Source organism: Adiantum capillus-veneris, chromosome 21 (genome assembly GCF_014529385.1).
Source record: "Adiantum capillus-veneris isolate H3 chromosome 21, ASM1452938v2, whole genome shotgun sequence".
NCBI lineage: Eukaryota > Viridiplantae > Streptophyta > Polypodiopsida > Polypodiales > Pteridaceae > Adiantum > Adiantum capillus-veneris.
In genome coordinates, this window is record NC_140951.1 from 19082842 (window position 1) to 19104864 (window position 22023).

The following is a 22023-nucleotide window of genomic DNA, read 5'->3' on the forward strand; positions in this document are numbered from 1 at the left end:
ACACAGTGACGCAGGGGGGGAGAGAGAGAGAGAGAGAGAGAGAGAGAGAGAGAGAGAGAGAGAGAGAGAGAGAGAGAGAGAGAGAGAGAGAGAGAGAGAGAGAGAGAGAGAGAGAGAGAGAGAGAGAGAGAGAGAGGCGGCGAAGCCGCCGGCTACACTAGTAGTAGAAGATTGATGTGTGAGTTGTGAAATTCAGACACAGTTGTAAAGCTCAACCTTTCTCCGGTTGTAATAATATAGCAACACCAACACACACACAGTTGTAGAGCTGAACCTTTCTCTGGTTGTGATAATATAGCAGCACAAATGACCCTCTGAGAGAGAGAGAGAGAGAGAGAGAGAGAGGGGGGGGGGGGGGGGGGGGGGGGGGGAGCTTGTTAGAATAATGATGAAGCAAGGAGAACAGAGGCAAAAGATCAATCATTTGCTAAGGTAGCCATTAGGAAAGAGGGACCTATGTGTGTGTGTGTGTGTGGGGGGGGGGGGTGGCAAGGGCTGTTGTGGATTCGACATGGATTTTCTTCTCCTCCAACTTTGGCGACGATGTGCAGAAGCTTATTCTTATGGGAGATACAAAGCTCCTTGAGTCGGGCCTACAGATCGCAAGCTCCAAAATGGCGTCTCTCTCTTCGGTGCCTTTTCTGTTCTTGGCAGCCCGGTCCAGTACCTCTTCCCCCCTTACACATGGCTCTCTGCCCACCACCCTTGGTTGCATATTGAGCATATTGAGGCCTACCAGAATCTGGAGCTCCATAATAGAATAGAATAGACATATATGGAACCCTTGAGTTGGCTTCAATTTCCATGTTCCGACCCACTTTGGCACTTCCCGTGCCTCCCATACAGTGTTCAAGGAAAATCATTTTTTCATTTCAAACATACAAGGTTCCTTCCCTTGATTTTGTCAAGCATTTTAGAAAATTAGGTTATTTTTTTGGGGTTGTACACCATGTTTCTCTATTTTGGGGCAGAATCTTTCCTTTTTCCCTTGCCCTCAACCGGCACTTTTGAGATTGAAAATGACATGATATTAAGGTATGGCCATATGCCCAGCAACTCTTTGGCATGTGCACAGAGAGAGAGAGAGAGAGAGAGAGAGAGAGAGAGAGAGAGATGCAATAGTAAAGGTATGAAATTAGCAGTTGAGAGAGAGGTTGACTTCTCCTTTTGTCTCTGCTCCTATGCTACTTAGGTCCGCCACCACGAACCCAAAGTGTCGTGTCCCCTGCACCCTCTTCTTCTCGCCATATAAGTCTACATATCTATGAAGCTCTCTCTCTCTCTCTCTCTCTCTCTCTCTCTCTCTCTCTCTCTCTCTCTCTCTCTCCATACAATGTGTTTTGACTCAGGCATCTTGAGCGTTGGTAGGCCGGCTGTCAAGTCTCTAGGGATTGGACTTCCTAAGCTAGTGGCCACTCGCATATGTGGTAGTCTACACTGAGCACCGTCCGTAGCATGTCAGATGCATGCAATACTTTTGCTTGATATATGGAACCCTTGAATTGGCTTCAATTTTCAAGTTCCGACCCAATTTGGCACTTTATGTGCCTCCCATACAGTGTTTGGGAAGAATCATTTTTTCAAACATACAAAATTCCTTTCCTTGATTTTGTCAAGCATTTTAGAAAAGTTAGGTTATTTTTTTGGGTTTTACACCATTTTTCTCTTTTTTGGGGTGGAATTTTTCCTTTTTCCCTTGCCCTCAACCGACATTTTTGAAATTGAAAACGACATGATATTAAGGTAAGGCACATTTTTCGCGAACATTGCTCCCATATGCCTAGCAAGTCTTTGGAGAGAGAGAGAGAGAGAGAGAGAGAGAGAGACGTAGATTTAGAAGTGAAAAGCTTGTGTGTGTGTGTGTGTGTGTGTGTGTGAGAGAGAGAGAGAGAGAGAGAGAGAGGCAATAGTAAAGGTATGAAATTAGCAGGTGAGAGAGAGGTTATCTTCTCCTTTTGTCTCCGCTACTATGCTACTTAGGTCAGACTCTCTCTCTCTCTCTCTCTCTCTCTCTCTCTCTCTCTCACACACACACACACACACACACACACACACACACACACACAAGCATCGGGAAGTCTACTTGGAAAGAGTTTGAGAATGTCCAAAAGCGTTTTCTCACCAACTTTCTCCAAGTCAAGACACAAATACCCTGCATGCTCTTACTTCTTGAGTCCGGATCGCTTCCCATTGAGGTCTTGGGCATGCAAAGGGTTGTGGAGTACATGCATAAAACACAACGTAGCCCTTTGCATCAACTTCCTAGAATCGCATATGAAGCAAGTCAAAAGGTTCAAAAGACATGCAAGAGCAAAATACTAAGTTGGGGGTGGATGCTTGACATCAAGAAATGGTTTGGAAGATGGGATGCATGTCACTTGGTCAAGGATGCGTCGATCGACTCCCAAGTTAATGAGGCCTTCTTACAACGCCAATGTATCACGGCTTGGGAGAAATCCGGAGGTTCTCGCTTCAGCCATTACACCACACACGTTGCCCCAAACTACAAATCTCTCTTCTTCTTCGAACGAGGTAACCGAACCCATCCCTACATCCTTGAGCCCATCCCGTTGAGTGTGATCCACACCATTGCCTCCATTCGTCTTAGCTCCCATTCTCTACGCTGCGAGACAGGACGTTGGGGCATTGGCGAGGAGTGTCATCGACTTTGCACCTTATGCCCTCGTCAAGTGCGAGAGAGTGAGTACCACACACTACTTGAGTGCTCAGCTTTTGACCACATTAGATCCTCTTTTCCCCATATATTCATCCATGAGCTCTCCCTACATACCTTCCTCTCCCAACCACGATGTGGACTCTCTATTGCGACGCTCATTTCAGCCATTTTTGAGCATCGAGAGTCACTTATGACCTCCACTCACACCACGTGACATGTTCATTTGGTCCCATAGGTCATATTTGACCTCCGAGGACGATAATAAAGCTATCTCTCTCTCTCTCTCTCTCTCTCTCTCTCTCTCTCTCTCTCTCTCTCTCTCTCTCTCTCTCTCTCTCTCTCTGTGTGTGTGTGTGTGTGTGTGTGTGTGTGTGTGTGTGCGTGCGCGCGCGCGTGCCTGCGTGCAGGCGGGCAAGAGCTCCTGAGTCCTCAGAAACAGCGAGATCTGTTCAGAGAACACATCGAGGGAAGTGTCAGATGGCACAAATCGAGCTACGTGGCCTTCCCTGAATTCTGGCCCGAGTAAATAGATAGTTTAGTACAATAATGTCAAAAAACTAAAGTCATTTCTCAAAATTTCCATTAAAAATTTTACCAAAAGAAGGGGTTTTTTCCAAATCACCTGGTTGAAGACATGTATAAGACCATTGCAATGTACGTCCAGCATATGAGTTTATCAAATATTTTAGTAACATAAAATATCAAAGACAACTGCAATATAACATAACAGAGAAGGTGAGACACACACACACACACACACACACACACAGACAATAGTATGAAATTAGCAGTTGAGAGAGAGGTTCTCTTCTCCTTTTGTCTCTACTCCTATGCTACTTAGGTCTGACACCACAAACCCGCAGTGCCATGTCCCTTGCACTCTCTTCTTCCCCCCATATAAGTCTCCATATCTATGACTCTCTCTCTCTCTCTCTCTCTCTCTCTCTCTCTATATATATATATATATATATATATATATATATATATATAGTGTGTGCACGTGGGCAAGAGCTCTTGAGTCCTCAGAAACAGCGAGAGCTGTTTAGAGAACACATCGAGGGAAGTGTCAGATGGCACAAATCAAGCCACATGGCCTTCCCTAAATTCGGGCCTCTGTAATAGAGTAAATAGATAGTTTAGTACAATAATGTCAAAAAACTAAAGCCATTTCTCAAATTTTCCAATAAAATTTCACCAAAAGAAGGGGTTTTTTCCAAATCACCTCGTTGAAGACATGTATAAGACCATTGCAATGTAGGTCCAACATATGAGTTTATCAAATATTTTAGTAACACAAAATATCAAAGACAACTGCAATATAACATAACAGAGAAGGTGGGAGAGAGAGAGAGAGAGAGAGAGAGAGAGAGAGAGAGAGAGAGAGGCAATAGTAAAGGTATGAACTTAGCAGTTGAGAGAGATGTTCTCTTCTCTTTTTGTCTCTACTCCTATGCTACTTAGGTCCAACACCACGAACCTGCAGTGCCGTGTCCCTGCACCCTCTTCTTCCCGGGAAGTAAAAGCAATAAAGTATGCAAGACAATAGTCCCAAAATCTTACAATTGGGATCTCGATTGCAAATACATTGGGCTTTGGCTCAACGTTTGGAAAAAAACAAGTGCTCAATGTTTTCTAATTGGCTGAAGTTGTGAAATCTCGATTAGATTTTGAGCTTTCCTTTAAGAAATCCAAGGAATTCAAACAAGTTTTAGTGTAATTAACGGTGCAAGCTTCAAACTTTGGCCTTAAAATCGGAATATTAGGACCACATACTTGGTCTAGCCTCGTTTTATTAATTAATTTTTCAAGAGATTCCGCTCCAACTTAAGTTTCAAATCAGACGTGTGACTTGGATGCATTGCACGCGCGAGGTGGCCACGAAGGGAGCTGCTCCCTCCTGCAGCAGGCGCCCCTCTCTGCGCTGCATGTGGGCACTCCACCTACTTGCAAGGGACACACACACACACACACACACACTGTGCGCATACTGCCACCCTCCCACTCAAGAGCGTCGTGACGAGATCCTCCCATGCAAGCGAAACAGACAAAGAGAGAGAGGGAGCAAACTGCGCGCGTTGACGAGATCCTCCCATGCAAGTGAAACAGACACAGAGAGAGAGAGAGAGAGAGAGAGAGAGAGAGAGAGAGAGAGAGAGAGAGAGAGAGAGAGTTTTGCAACCCTCAGAGTCCTCCGACCTGCGCCTGTCTCTTACTCTCCTACCCATCTTCTCATCAGCGCTAGCAACAGCCGCAGCCACGGACAGACATGGTGACACCTGGGATGCCCGAGGATCACCAGGCTGGCGGCTCTCTCTCTCTCTCTCTCTCCCTCACTCTGACGTGTATTATCTGCAACGTTTTTCTCCTCAAAAAATCGCCAACATCTTCCTAGATTCTCTCTAATTTGTCCTGCTTGCAGAATTGGCACCACATACTACTGGCATACTGGCAGCTTCAATATTAAATTGCACACGAATCTTCCTAGATTCCTTCCGTGGCTTACTCTGACGCGCATAGAGCAGCAAAAGTAAGGGCCCTCTTGTTGATTCGAACTCGGACAGATAAGGTCAGTGCTTGCTACGCTAACCACCTGAGCAAGGTACGCTCACTGCCTCCTGATTGGCACCTGTAATTAGAAAAAAGAAACATTCAACCCCCTCCCAGGCCCTCCTCCATCTGCGCTGCCGCCTCTTGCTGAGGGTGACGTTGCAGCCTTGCTGCTCACGCCTACGCCACATGCATCAACGACCTTGCCTTTGGTTGCTCCCCCCACGTGTGTGCGTAGACGTCTGGTTGCTCGAGGCATCCATGCAAGATTCCATCTGCAGTTTTTTTTCCAAAATGGGTAGCACATACTAAGTGGTGTAAATCCAAATGGTAAAAAAAAGTTTTTAACTAAGACAACAGTTTTAACTAAGTGGTGTAAATCCAAATGGTTTAAAAACAAGTGATAAAATCACCAACCTTGGACATGTGTTGAAAGCTAAAAATTGGCCGACCTTTGCCCATAGTGCACTAAGGCCTTTAGCAGGCCAAAAAACAAGGTGAGGAGACACGAAGGCATGCTAAGCTAAAGGGGGGATGAGATTTATGGAGAGTACATTTAAATTAGTGCTTATAATCACATAGATTTTTTTGTGCCTTAATATAAAATTATATTATCCATTAGGTCTCCCCAATCTCAGAAAAGTAAAAATTCTTTCAAAACATATTAAGTGCCTGAGTGAAGGGTGAATTTAAGAAATGAAAAGACAGATGAAGGTGGAAAATCAAAAGACACATGAAGGCGGAAAGTCAAAAGACACATGAAGGTGGAAAGTAAAAAGACCTTTTGTGTCCATATAAAGAGGTAGTCAACTTCACATTGGTATGTTTGTGTTTCTCTTCTCCTTTATTTTCCCTTTAAAGTTTTCTTCTCTTTAAAGTCTCTCTCTCTCTCTCTCTCTCTCTCTCTCTCAATGTTGTATACATCCTTCCCAACTGATATTGTTGCAAATCTACGTGCCTCATCATTGCCCCGTTGCTATGTACTATAGACTAGTGCATCGTTTTTGTTGTTGTTGTGAGGGAATCTTTGAATTAGGAATACCTTTTAATTTTTCTGAATCCATTTTACATACATAATCACAAATGGTTTATAGATTAAAAAAAGTTCCACTTAAATAATAAAGTGAAAGGTACACATTGCACATTATCATTTGAAAAAAATTTAACAAAAATAAAAAACATATTATATTATTCATTATACATCTATTATACATACATAATCACGAATAGTTTATATATTAGAAAAGGCTCCACGTAAGTAATAAGGTGACAAATGGTTTATAGATTAAAAAAGGTCCCACTTAAATAATAAAGTGAAAGATACACATTATCATTTGAAAAAATAAAATAAAAAATTTAATAAATTAAAAAAACATATTATATCATTGATTATACATCTATTATACATACATGATCATGAATAGTTTATATATTAGAAAAGGCTCCACGTAAGTAATAAGGTGACAGTGCACATTGCATGTTATCATTTGAAAACAAAAATAATTTGAAAATAAAATAAAATAAAAAGACACATTAAAAAACTAAAAGTAAGGAATATTTTAATACATTTATAAAAAAGATAGATTTAATAAACATAGAGAATAATAAAATAATTTAATAAAATGAATCTTTGCATGTGAAGTCCTTAAATAAAAGGACTCTATATAAATAGAAATATAATTGAACTAATACTCACATCATGGATCAAACTTCTATGAATTCAATCTTTAATTTTTTGTACTGTAAAGCTTCTTTCATCATGCCAAAACCATAAATAGACCTTTGGGAAATAGCATTTGAAGGACATGGCTTTTTTCTATTCAAGAATTTTGAGGCTCTTGAGGGACACATGTCAAGCACTTAGAATTGAACGACCTTCATCCATATGGATACTAAGGCCTTTAGCAGGCCAAAACTAATCTTGCTTGGTGGACGTTTCTATAGAACATCTATAGAATAAACTTAAAGAGAAGCACAAATAACTTTATTATAGATGGTGTAGGGTTTACTATAGTGATGAGTTCTCAGATCATAACTTTTGGCACCACTATCTCCAACACGGCCCTACCTCAAACCTTCCCATTATGGCTAATGTTGTCGCCACTCGCAAGCTCACCAGCATGATCAACAACAAATATATGTGAAATGTGGGCAACACACATAGCACTACATCATCCTCCCCAAACCACATTTTGAGATTATCGCCATCCACCTACTGCGCGATGCTCATCACCAACCCCCGATGCGTCAAGATCACCCCTTTCACTGTCAGAGAGGAGGGATACAAGGAACATCACTAGTAGAGGTATATTGTATAATAGAGCAACAATGTTGCGGAGATCCAGGAGGCTCAGGATGAGGGGATGCTCCCATCGACGGAGGACGTTGAAACAGAGGATCTAATCTATATGGGTGAGACATGGGAGATGCCATGTGCAAACTCTCGCCATGGAGGACATCGACAACAATCATGCAACAACAAATGCGAGCCATTGCATATCCACCATTTTGTATCTGTTCTTTGAGATACGCATCTACTTTTTGTATATGTATCTCTGATGCTCTTGATACCCACATTTTATAGCTCTAGTTGTATTTATGTTTAGTTAGTTTCTTTCTTTCGTTTTATCAAGACCTTGTATCAGATTCACCATGATGTAACTATGTGGTCTCATAGGTCAACATGGCCTTTAGAAGACATTAATAGAACATTTCATCTCTCTCTCTCTCTCTCTCTCTCTCTCTCTCTCTCTCTCTCTCTCTCTCTCTCTCTCTCTGTTTCTCCATGGCTCTAGTGGGCAATATGTGGAGCATGAATAAACTTGTGTTGCAATTTTTAATGTATAGCATAGTCGTTGTTGGAGTGATCCTGCGGGTCCCCACGGCTCTAGTGGGCATTAATTAGATCGTGAGATACTTCAAACGTAGGCAAAAAGACATGCATTGCGGATGCGCTAATATTGATGAGGTAGCTGTGAATGCATCTAGGCGTGAAGCAAAATTATTGCAGCCCTTAATAGAACACTTCATTAATGTCTCCCTTAGAGGAAGGGACAAGATTCAAAAGAATCTGATGTAGAAACGAATACAGTAGAGATCAAAGGAAAATCACATGGTCAAGGGGAGTTTATTTGAAAGCTTTTGATACCTCGTAAGGGGCACCTGATTTTGATACGTAATAAGGGGGTGCCCAATTTCGATACGTAATAGGCATAAGACGATCCTAATTATTAAGTAGTTGTATGTGTCGATGTTTATATGATCATAGATCGCTTGCACAACGGCTCTCAAATGGGGTTTTGGCCACATCTTTGTTGCTATGTTCTCTTGTTGGCAGCAACCTTCTTGTACCCAACCTTCTTAACAATTTAGGAACTGTGTGTGTGTGTGTGTGTGTGTATGTGTGCGCACGCGTGTGTGTGTACGTGTGTTTTCATGGCATAGAGGTAGCAACACATAGACACTTACTTGAGAGTAGTAGGTGGGCTCACACAACGAGTTGAGGAAGATATTGATCATGAGTCAAGCAACAATTGTAATGCAAGTAGCAATGACGTTGGAAGGCATGGATTATCAGAGCACTCTGCAAGCAATATTGCATGAGTAAAAGATGGTCAGATATGCATATGTTGGGGAGCTTGGACCTGAAGAAGTAATTTGGGGGCATAGGCGGAGGGGGAGCTGCGTTGGAGTCGAGCTTGTTGCTGGGACGAGTGTCGGAAGCATGGATGGTGATGTCTCAAGCTTCTTGTTGAGGAGGGGCCTTAGATGCAGCACGGATATGAGAGACCGTGTCGGTGATTTTCAACATTGGAACGTAGGGGACCGCTGGTGCTTTCAATGCTAGAATGTAGGTGATCACAAATCACTGGATTGAATTCCTAATCGAGGGTTATGATTGAGCCAAGTGGCTTCACGCCCTAGCCTCCTTTGGGAAAAGCGCCTTAGGCACCAAGTAGCAAGCAAAATGAATAAAACATCAATGAATTGCAATAAGAAATGAAGTGCTTTACTAACCTGCAATGATGTACATATGCTTTTTGATTGTCCAAACTACAGACCAATATTTAAGTCAAGCTACAAAAAAGCAATGTGAATAGTTAAACATTTCGTCTTGCCATGAAATGTCATAGACTAAAAATGCAAAGTATACAATGCATGTCAAGCAAAAGTGACATACAAAAGTATGGTGGAGAGTTGGCACTGTGGTCTCTCCAAATATTATAAGAAACGAAAGTCGTGCCCTGTCCTGTAGCATTTATGTGTTGCACCAAGCAAACACATAGACCTGGAGAATTGGATGGTAAAAACGGACCTTGCAATAGTGTCGAGTTGAAGTCATGCTTGTGCAATCGAAACGTCTAATGTTGTGACTATATGTCCTCTCTGTCAAACACAAAACACTCGTTAAGACAACTACAAGAGATGCAAGATATAGCTTAAACTTAAAGAGAGATGAACAATTGTACATTCTTTTGTCTCCTCATCCAGTTTTTTTGGATAAATAACTTGGCTGCTTCTGTGTGAATGCAATTGCTTGAGGACTAGTATGTGACTTGTGCGTTGCCGCGGCTACATGTGTGTCAATTGAAGCAACCATTGTTCTCCTTCCCTTCATAGGGAGGGCAAAAATGTGGGCAAATGCCTATGATTCTCATGTGAGCTTTTGTAGCTCTCTTAATACACTTGTGCATCAACCACCACTATAACTACTTTATAGATGACAATGTATGACAACACACAAGGTCTAAGTGCCCTCCACATTCATCAACCAAGCACAAATCTATCTTTTGGATCAACACTATGTCTACCTTTTTGAGTGTAAGGTCGAACAACTAATGAAGTGTAGTTACTCTCCACATTCTTGTGGATTGACCATGGACAAATCTACTTCTAGTTGGTCATGCCAAGCTCCAACATACTTCGCCTAATCATGGCAAGTTTGTCACTCCCCTCCTTCTCTCTATCTATATGTGGGTGTGTTGAGTTCAATAATTATCAGGTCAATTTGAGGTCTCTTGGGAATGAATTAAGTAATGGCCTGCTTCCTTCGCATGATGTCTTGTCTTAACATCCTATGTTTCTCTCTAAGGTGGTAGTGAATTTGCGATTAGGTTAGCGACATCCCCCCCCCCCCCCTCCCCACAATTGATGTGGGACCCTGATGAGTGGTAGTGGCCCTCTAAATAGACTAATAGAGAGATGGTATCCATCTTTGAATATAGTGTTTACATTGAACGACAAATTCTTTAGATGCATTAGCATCCCCTGTCACCATCCTTACCAATCAAGGCATTGGTCATGATAGCAACTCTCCCATGCTTCTCTCGTGTAGTTTTGGTCTTGCATTTGGGGCATCACAGTCAACTAAGTCATCAACTGCTATTTGCTGGCACTTGGATGCATGTACCAACCATGACCCAGCATGCCAACATTACAGCACATAGTAGTAGAAGAAACTTTTCCATTGGTATGCACAACTGATTTGGTGATTAGTGTGTCATTTGCTTCTCAAAGGCACTATTCATGATGGGTATGTGACCTGGGGGTGACTGCATGGCTATATCAACTTTGTCTCTGTATGTGGGTAAATTTCAAAATTTACAGGCTGGATTGCACTCAATCTAGCTAGCATGTACACTTGCATCTACCAAGACTTGTCGCATGGATGTTGAGGTCTCTTGTCACATGGATGTTGAGGTCTCTTGCAATTGACCATAAGCATGTTAGTAATATAAGACACATATTTTTTTTTTGTGTACATTTGGGCACCATTGGCACCTTAAAATGTGAGGACAAAAGTTCACTCAATCGTTTCTCTTTGCAAGAGTTTTGGGCATCATCCTAAAAGAAAGGGCCTGTTGCAAAATACACACACAGACACACACATACACACATGCATGTTCTTCTTCGAGAGAGCAGACTGTATTCAACCATTCACATGATTGCCCTTACCCATATTTTATTCCATAGCAGCCATTTGGCTTAGCTTAAATGTGAGGCAGAGCATTGAGGCACTTAGTCTTCAAGCATGTTACATGTTGTACTCGGTCCCATAGGTCAATCGGACCTTTAAGGATGATCTCTCTCTCTCTCTCTCTCTCTCTCTCTCTCTCTCTCTCTCTCTCTCTCTCTCGGGTTAACCTTTAAGGTCATTGTGTCCCCCTCTCCTTGTATAAGTATGTGAGCATGCAAGACCTTGAGTTCAAGAATCAATGTTCATCGGCTAAAAATTTTAGGTCTCTTTGGTCTTCTTCTTCTTCTTCTTCTTCTTCTCTCTCTCGCTCTCTCTCTCTCTCTCTCTCTCTCTCTCTCTCTCTCTCTCTCAGGCTGCATGTCTAGTTTGTAATATTAAAATGAAACATGCGAGAGGTGAAGAGCCTGGTCGTGTGTACCAACGAGCCTGCTTTTTGTCCGCTCATGAGACGGCTCTTCTCTCTCTACCTATCTAAGCGTGGTAGTCAAGAGCCTCGAAACGGGCATAGCCTTTAACATGGTTGACTTTTGAGGCCCTATCGGTTAGCAAGAACCTGCTCAAGATTTGTCTCATCACTCAGTCAAATCCAACATTTATCTTCAAAAAGACACCGGTTTTCTTGACTTGCAAACAAATTTGGAAGGCTATTTAGCCGTGCCAAAGTGACCAGGCTCTAAATGTAAGCAAAATGATATGGAGGCAGTCCTACAATGGAGGCACATGCATGGAGGCAGCCCTAAAATAAGAGATCGGAGTCATCATTTCTAGGGGGAGGCAAAGGGCCCACATTAGGTATGCAACACCAAGGAGGATCCAAATGAGCAAATGATTGCTAACTCAAAGACCAAGGCCAATACCCTCGACCGGGAATGATCATCCTCCGATGCAATCACATCAGTGTTCTGGAAAAATCATTTTTTCAAACATACAAAATTGCTTTCTTTTAATTTTCCAAGAGGAAATTTAGAAAATTAGGTTTATTTTGCAGATTTTTACACTATTTTTCTCTACTTTGGGGTGGGATTTCTCCTTTTCCCCTTGCCCTCAACCCACAGTTTTGAAATTGAAAACGACATGATATTAAGCTGAGACAAAATTTTCCCAAACACTAAATGGAAGACCCACCTTGCATGATGGTTGCCGTGAGCATTGTAGCAGTAGGCAATGCCACTTGTCCCCTTGCAGAACCCCTTTTTTCTTGCCTATGTCAAGAGTTCGAGAGGTGAAAACTTGGGAAAGCTAAAAAGCTTGAATGGTCTCGCTGGAGCTCTCAACATTGTAGCATTCACTGATGGCCAAAAAAAGACGAAGAAATTGTGGAGACGGATGTGGGACTCTCTCTCTCTCTCTCTCTCTCTCTCTCTTTCTCTCTCGTGGTGTGGAGGGCCGCAGCTAGGCTAAAATGGAGCTCATCAGGAAGGGTGGCAGACATGCAGATGTAGAGGAGTACAGTGGCTCAGCAAGCGCTTGTGGCGAGTGGGACATGTATTGGATCCAAAGTCTTGGAATCTTGGCCAACAGAGGATTGAGGTTGTATAAGGGTGTGGGGCTCGTGGCGGATCACTTGTTGGCAGCCACCACGGCTGTTGATAGAGGAGACTACAGAAGGCCTCTTGCGGCAATATTTGAGAAGTTGTACATGAAGTAAGTGTCATGATCGAGTTTTTTTTTTTTTTGGGGGGGGGGGGGGGGGGATTTTTTTACAAACACCAAGGCCAATCAATGGCACTCTCTCTCTCTTTCGAACAGAAATACACACACACACACACACACACTCCTCAACATGACTAAATGGAGTTGGCTCTCTCTCTCTCTCTCTCTCTCTCTCTCTCTCTCTCTCTCACACACACACACACACACACACACACACACACACACACACAACTGTAGTAAATAACAAAGAGGTCTCTCTTTAAGACCTTCGACACACAGGACGATGCCGTAGAAAATGAAACCTGATCTCTCTCTCTCTCTCTCTCTCTCTCTCTCTCTCTCTCTCGCTCTCTTGCACATGCGCGCGCACATACACACACATTCGAGATGGACCAACTTGTCGATGTAGGGTACAACTCGTTGCTTGTAATTTTCCCAAGGTGTGAAGTAGAGCTACCCTTTACAAAAACAAAAGTAATCACCCTTCAAAATTGAAGGCTCAAGGGTCTTGCTAAAGAGCTTAAATAATATAAATATATATATATATATATAGTACTAAGTATTGTGACTTTTTGATAAATCTGAGAAGTCAAACTAAGTCTTTTCATTCTCTACCATGAGTGTACATACTGGGTCAACGTACCATTCATTAAACAATTACCCGCCCAGATTCCTACCCCTTCCCTCCAGCAAAAGGAAAACTCAGCACTTTCCACGTTCCCACGCACCCCCACTCCCCAAACCGTGCAAGGCAAATCGACCACTGCCTCCCCCCCTTCCACTGTCGTGTTGCGCCTCCCATTGGCATTTGTCTCCCCCTGCCTCCCTCCTACGACAACATTTTGCCAACTCGGCTCTCTCATGCCGCTCGCCTGATCACCGAGCGACCCTCCCCAGCTGCCTCCTCATCTCACGCTTCTGCTCTCAGCGTCTGCTATTTCCTCCCTCCACACACACACACACATAGTTTGGCGTTCGCAGGTTTGATCACACTATTCGCCAGGCTCTAGTGAAACAGGCAGAGAGAGAGAGAGAGAGAGAGAGAGAGAGAGAGAGAGAGAGAGAGAGAGAGAGAATCTACTCCTCTTGGACACGCAATACAGCGCCAACAGCTTTTGTGCCTCCATGAAAATGACGCGCACCTCTACTCTCCCTCAGATCTCTCTCTGTCCTCCGACATGTACACCTCGCTCCTCTCTCGCGCACTGACAGATGGTGACTCTCAAAATACCTCTCAAATTTCAAAACAATTCCCAGACTGATATTTCAGGCAGATTTTTTTCTCTCTCTCTCTCCCTCTCCCTCTCTCTCTACGTGCCCTGTCCTGCCATTTCCTTATCCAACCTTTTGGACAAGCATCTTCATAGATTCTAACTAATGTGTCCTGCTGCAAAGATTGGGACAACATACTTGCTACTTACTCTTCACTTTTACATTTCAAACCAAATGTTTCTTAAGTTCTTGAAATGAAGGAGAGAGTGACACATGGATGCCCTCTCCTTCCTTGAAAATTTTAAGCTCAATTATATATAGTATAGACAAGCATCTTCATAGAATCTAACTAACGTGTCCTGCTGCAAAGATTGGGACAACATACTTGCTACTTACTCTTCACTTTTACATTTCAAACCAAATGTTTCTTAAGTTCTTGAAATGAAGGAGAGAGTGACACATGGATGCCCTCTCCTTCCTTGAAAATTTTAAGCTCAATTATATATAGTATAGATATGGTGTTGGACATAGTGCTTTTTTCTAATTCTCCTTTTAGCGTTTCAGGTCCTTACGCTCTATGCTTCCTTGTGTTTGAGATCCAAGGTGATGATGGCATGCTCAATGAGGAAATTGAGCTCTGTTGAGGTAGGGGTGAGTGTTATAGGTCCTACGCTCAAGGCTATCTCGAGACGCATTGCGTCCATCCGAGATCTTTATTCAAATTTGCTTATTGGGGCCTCAAGGACTTCACGATCGAGCCGATGAGAGGCCTTTAATATGGACACACCAAAGCTTGTACCTAGGGGCTTACTTGTTTCATGTTCCCTTGTGGGAACATGTATTGAGGAGCAGTGTTCATGGAAAACCAACCTTTAGTGTAGTTTTAAAGTTCCATGGCCACCACCGCCAAACAAAAATCTGTGGCTTTCATGGAACTACTTTCAATTGCACATGAAGGAGATCTCTCCTTTACCCATAAAGCATCACGATTTGAAACCGTCTCAAGCCGACCATTCGAGTCTACATGCATTCTGCTCATGAGCTCAACAAGAGGGTGGCCCATCCTTAAGACTACCGATGAAGAACTTTGCAGTGGTGTAGTCCCCAAAACGCATGTCAATCAAGACCACCACGGCATCCTGCGTGCAAAAGACAGTTTTGAGAGTTGGGTATCTTTCCCTCTTTTGCTTGGTACTCTTGAGCTCTTAGCCATGGAAGCCTCCCCTCAACACTATCTCACACGCACCACCTCCCAACTCAAGTGAGGGGTTTCGAAGGGCGGCTTAATCTCAACGATTAGATCGGGGCGTATTTATAAACTCGGCCAATTTTGTAAACCTGATCAGTTTTGTAAACCCGAGAAAATCGGAACACCTTCAAATTAAACATCAAATATCTTTAAGAATGTTGATAATCATGATGCAAATAGCATTGGGAACGTGGAGTGCATTAAATGAGCTATCTTTTCATGGCACTTTTGTTCAAAACAATTCATTCTATCCTAAGATTGAATCATTTCAATTTAAAATGTCCCACTATTGATTCCTACGTTTTAAAGGTTCTAATACTGGCCCCTTTACCCTAGTATTTATCGTGTTTCAAAATGCCCTGGCAAGATGGACCTGTTAGAACAAGAAGCTCTTCAAATAAGCGATCTTATCTCTCTTGGCAAACATCTCCTTCTCAATTTGCCCTGATGCGCCAAAAGGAGCTCGCTATGCCAGAGCTATGCTCTAGCCTCGTCCCGTAGACAACATGAGAGCATAAACAAGTATTGTGGCGCCTTACGACCCTGCAATATCTCAGTTGAACCAGATTATAGTTCTTGCTAGGAGGTTTCTTCGGGGCCGTTATGAGGAAACGAGAAGGGTCTGCAGCCCATGAGAACTACTCTGCAGCCTGCGACCTGCAGCAGCCAGCCGAGTCACCAACTCTCCATCTTGGCTGGCTGACTCTCCATTGCTTCTAGTCTCCTGAGACCTGCACGGTAAGCCGATTCTCCAACGCAACCTGCGGATTGTCAAAGCCGCTGCCTTGTGGCTCTGTGAGTGAGGCTCAAAGCGGCCCTTCTCAAATTATACTCCCTCGCGGCGCTTGGCAGAGGGCCGTACCGTTTAGTGTTAAGGTAAATGTAAACGATTCTCAGACTTTTTTTTGGAGTAAATGGATCAATGCTCAAGAACATGAAAATTTAAGAGTCTAGGATAGGTGAAATGTGAAATCTCTACGGTCTTTCATGTTGTCTTCATACTTGAATACAGAAAGTCAAGAGAAAAAGGATAGCCTTTTATTTTGCATTTATTTCTATTTGTCTCTTAGGTATAGCTATATCTCATCTGCCTTTGCAGGATTCAAGATTGCATGGCTAAAGTAACATCATCTGGTGTAGTGTGTGTGTGTGTGTAAAAAAGGAAGAAACGAGGTCAAGAACTTGTTAGAAACTAGCAAGGGTTTGTCTGCATGAGGTGTGTGTGTTATATTATGGGGAAGAAAAACCAATTGAAGAATAGCAAGGGTTGGGAAATAGTGATTGATGTAAAATTGAAAGGTGAATCTGTGCCCCTTTATCAGGTTTGACCATTTCTAAATTAATGGAATCCAACCTTTTTGTTTACTCAATCTTTCTCAGTAGTGTGGATGACAGCTGTTAGTAAGGGTTTGTCAAAGTCAGAGTCAAGGCAGCAAAGTTTTGTGCAACCTCAAGCCGATTGTTTTTCTAAGGGTTTGCCTTATGAGTTATCACACAAAAGACCAGAGGATCACACTACAGATCTGTTTCCTTGCAGAGTGAGCTGAGCTCAATAATGAGCCAAGTACAAGACCTTTTGTAGAAAGGATTGATCCAGCATAGTACATCACGTTTCGGTACATCACTTTTTTGTTCCCCGGTTTCGCTAGTTCAGAAGAAAGACGAATATTGGAGGATGTGCATCAACTATAGGGCTCTCAACACGATCACCATCAAGGACAGGTTTCAATACCTAGGATCGATGATATACTTGTAACTTATAGATTACAGGATTGTACTTGCTTTAGCAGAATTGAGCTTAAAATTGACTACCGTCAGATTAGGATCGCTCTTGGATGTATACAAGACCTGTTTAGGACGTCCTTTGGATTGTTTGAGTATTTTGTGATGCCTTTCAAACTCACCAATGCTCTTGCAACGCTCAACAAGTTGATGGATCGGATCTTGACAGAGTATCGCTAGTTCGTGGGCACGTTCTTTAATGATATCATTGTTTTCTCCCAATTCGAGACCAAACACAAAGAGCATTTGCTAAAAGTATTTTAGGCTTGGAGGGAGCATATATTGGTTATAAATGGGACTCCTTCAGAGATACACTTTCTGAAACATATTGTCTTTGCAAAGTATGGATTCAGCCAAGGTGGTTGCAATATGACATCGGCAAACTCTTCGGAACGTGCGCAATGTAAGTCTTTTTCGGATTATGTTGTTACTACAGGATGGCTTATTCAACAATTTTCAAAGTTTGCTTCGCCGTTGCATACTGTGACTCAGAAAGGGACTCCTTTCACGTAGAGATCTTCGTAGGTTACGTTTTGTGAGAGATTGAAGGCTGAAGCAGGATGGTTTATTCAACAATTTTCAAAGTTTGCTTCGTCGTTGCATACTGTGACTCAGAAAGGGACTCCTTTCACGTAGAGATCTTCGTAGGTTACGTTTTGTGAGAGATTGAAGGCTGAAGGAGGATGGTTTATTCAACAATTTTCAAAGTTTGCTTCGCCGTTGCATACCGTGACTCAGAAAGGGACTCCTTTCACGTAGAGATCCTCGTAGGTTACGTTTTGTGAGAGATTGAAGGATGAAGCACAATTTGACTATAGGGCTAGTGTTGAAGTTACTAGATTTGTAGAGATCTATTGTGATGCTTGTGGGAGCAATCTAGGAGTGGTCTTAATGCAAGATGGCCATGTCATAGCTTATGAAAGTAGGATGTCGTCTAAGCTAGAGAGCGTTGCACAGACTATGAGAAGGAGTTCTTAGCAGTGATGCGTGCTTTAACTCAATGGAGGCATTACTTGCTCGGCTAGATTTTACAGTGTACAGGGATCATTGGAGTTTGAGATACTTGTTATCCCAAAACACAAGCTTTTTGAGAAGCATATGAGATGGATGAACATTTTGTCGCAATTCCATTTCCGATATATCTGAAGGGAAAGTGGACGACGTGTTGTCTTGCAAGCCACATATATCTGTTGTTACTTCACTACATCATGGTAACTTTGATGAAATGCAAGTTTAGTATGCTACAAATTCGAATTTCGGTGAGGTTTTCAGCAGGATACATATTGGGAAGATAGTTTCAAGATCTTCTCTCAGAAAGGGTTTTTATTCTCTCATAGTCCTCCTTTTGTTTGGGCACAAGGGCATAGAGGCAACACTTAAGTGTCGAGAGATATCTCTATTGGCCCAAGGAGGACATGGATGAATTTGTGCGTACTTGTATGATATGTCAGAAAGTAAAATATGATAGGGACAAGGCGATGGGACTCCTCAAAACTCTACTGATTCCAAATCGCCCTTTGGGAGAGTATTGCAATGGACTTTATTTTTGATGTTTCCAAGACTTAAGAGTGGATATGATGGCATATTGACTATAATGGATAGATTTAGCAAGCAGGCTCATTTTGTGCCAATGAAGAAGACACTGAAGGCTGATCATTTGGCAAAGCTGTTGTCTCACACATCTTTCGGCTACATGAGATGTCTACATCTATTGTTTTGGATAGAGATCTTTCAACCAAGAAACATGGAAAACATTGTGCATTGACCATGAGTTAGGCAATTGCAATTTCATCGAAATCTCATTGATCTTTTTAATGATAGGAAATGGACCATACATTTTGAAAGACAACTTAGAACACTTCTTTCCAACTTGCTTAAGACGTTGCTTCATGATTCTTAAATAAACCCAATCCCCTTCCTTGATGGAAACATCCTGACAATGTTTGTTAGCCTGTCGTGAGTAAGACTCCTAAGCCTTGCTTAGCCGAAGCTTCACACTCTCAGAAATCTCATCCAACGATTGCCTTTCAGCATTGGCATCAGGCATTTGACTGACCAAGTGAGTCAAAAGTGGCTGGAACGGACAGCCAAAAGCTGCCTCATACGGAGTTCGACCAATGGCAGAGGAATAAGAGTCATTCAAAATAGCTTGAACCAATGGGAGATAGAGCTCCCAATGAGACTGCTGATCATGCACATATGACTTCAAAACATCAAAAGCCAATTGATTGTAAATTTCTGTTTGACCATTTGACTGTGGATAAAAAGCCGATGAGAAATTCAACTTAGTGCCAAAATTTTTAAAGAGTGCGCGCAAAAAATTGGACTTAAATTTAACATCTCTATTTGAAACAATCGACTTTGGCAAACCACAGAGGTGGTATCAATGCTTTATGAACTCCCGTGCTACATTGTGTGCGGTGACTGTGGCCTTACAAGGAATCAACATGCAAAACTTGCTGAAACGGTCAACAATTGTCAAACATTTAGTGTTCCTTGAATGCAACCTAGGTGGAAGGTTAGTCACAAAATCCATGGAAATATCCTGAAAAGGTCCATGGGGAATAGCCAGCGGAAGCAAGAGGTCTTGCTGCTTATCCCAAGGAGCTTTTACCTTTTGACAAATAGTGCACTGTGGGACATAACAAAACACATCCTTTCGCATTTTAGGCCAATAAAAGAATCTTTCTATTTTTTCTAGAGTGGTGTTTATTCCCCTATGCCCACCCGTGAGAGTCATGTGCATCGTGCAATATGGTTGTCTTGAGAGAGGGCAACACACATAGACGGTGACGAAAATACAATAAACCTTCACGAATGAGATAGTTGCTAGGCCCTTGGGAAGAAAGAGCTTGCAACCATTGCTTACCAAACTTGGAATCTGCGTACTGGTTCTTCATGCTGTCAAAAGACACATCCTAAAGAGAAACTGTGGATCTTGACTCGCGAGAATCTGTCCTTTGCGACTTAACGCATCTGCAATAGGGTTAGCTTTTCCACGCACACTCAATCAAACCTTCAAATTGCTCAAAAAATCGTGACCACCGTGCTTGGCTATCACTCCAATGCGCACTAGGCATAAACTGGAGCCACTTGAGGGCTTGGTGATCAATGCGAACTGTGAACTCTCTACCATACAGAAAATGCTTCCAATGCTTAAGAGAGTGAATGACAGACATAAGTTCTTTATCATAAACTGAATAGTTCTTTTCTGCACTATTGAGCTTCCGACTAAGGAATGCAACCGAACGGCCATGCTACTGAAACTCGCATCCGTCCATACCTCAAAGGGGTCATCCCAAGAGGCAAGGATAAGACACGGCGCTTGCGTCACCGCAACCTTGAGAGCTGCGAAAGTCCCAATGGCTGCCTTGGGCAAATCCACGCGCTGTCGGCGAGTCTTTATTCTTTTCAAAACATCTGTCATGGGTGCGGCAATGCGTGCAAAATTCTCTGTGTGCGAACTATATGCTTGACATAAACCAAGAAAAGAACACACATGATATGAAGCTTTGGGCAAATCCCAATTACGTACGTGTTCCACCTTCCCGGGGTCTAACTTGACGCCTTCTGCAGAAATGATATAACCCAGATTAGTAACTTAAGTGAGAAAAAACACAGATTTCTTAGCTGCAATGCTAGTACAATGGTCTAGATGCAATGGACTTGCTGACGATGTCGACGACAATGATGACGGCGACGAGACGGGCTGAAATCTGAAAACGCTAGGGGCTGAAATTTGCAAATATGCTATTTGCTGAATTCTGACTCTATGTCGGCGAGGACGGCGATGGCGACGATGCGACGACGATGCGCTGAAAACGCAGATGCTGAAATCTGCGAACAGCGGGCTGAAACTGAAAACGTTGGCTAATCTGACCACACGGCAAGGATCTGCTACGAAAAGGTGAGATCTGCGAGGTTTGGGGCTGCTGCTGCAGAGTCTAAGTGGTGAAACTGAAAACGCTGATGCGAGGGCTGATCCTGTCGTCGGGAATCTGCAAACGCTGATGTGAATCTACAAAGTTAAAAACGCCAGGCTGATGGGGTACTGCTGAAAATGCTAGGCTTGTTGCTGCAGAAACACCAAGGCTGATCTGCAAGATGAAAACACTGGCTGGTCTTGATGGCTGAAAAACGCTAGGTATTCCTGTCGGTTCTTGCTGAGAAGGTGCACTGCAAGGTTAGGTACTCTGCTGCCTCTTCTGCCAGAAAGTGCTAGCGCTAGCTTTTCTTAAATATCCACTTAGCCAATTTGCCCTACCTAGTTTCCCAACAAAGTCACTTATTAATAATAAGTGAAAAATGGCTAAAATAGGGAAAATGGGTTCTATGCACTGTAAAATGCTCATGATGGCTACTGACTGTCATGTTGATGATCATGTTGTGTGCAACCAGAGGATATGCAACTTTTCTAAGCGCCTGGACATGCACGGCCTGTGAACAGACTCACAATGGTGTCAGAACACTTCCTAAGATGACCTGAAGCCTAGACATGAAGTAGCTTGTCCACATGCACATAGGGTTAGATATGCACGTGACACTGCTACTGCTGAAAACGCTAGGCTGGATCTTGTCACGTGACACATCCCAACCCTATGTGTCCGTGGACAAGCTACACCATAGCAGAGTTCAGTCAGTTCAGTCAGTTTAGATTAGTAGTGATCTGGCACTTTTGTGAGTCTATTCGTAGACCGTGCATGCCCAGTCACTTAGCATAGATGCATATCCTCCGGTTGCACACAACATGATCATCGGAATTCCCATTATAGCATCGGTTAGGGGAATTTTCCAGTCATTTAGCCTATTTTCCTATTTATTGGTTATTTTCACTTATTATTTTTAAGTGACTTTCCAACAAAAGTAGGTAGGGCAATTTTGCTAAGTTAATATATAAGCAAACCCAAGTTAGCACTTTCTGGCAGA

The 22023-nt window shown here is 42.7% G+C and overlaps 1 protein-coding gene across 1 annotated transcript in view; it reads left to right on the forward strand.

The window, feature by feature from the left end:
• The first annotated feature begins 15659 nt into the window (after positions 1–15659).
• Positions 15660–22023, forward strand: part of LOC147430619 (uncharacterized) — a 57759-nt gene continuing 51395 nt past the window's right edge. Inside the window, exon 1 of the mRNA XM_086493210.1 lies at positions 15660–16191. The gene's annotated coding sequence lies outside the window, so the exon portion shown is untranslated. The remainder of the gene's footprint in view (positions 16192–22023) is intronic.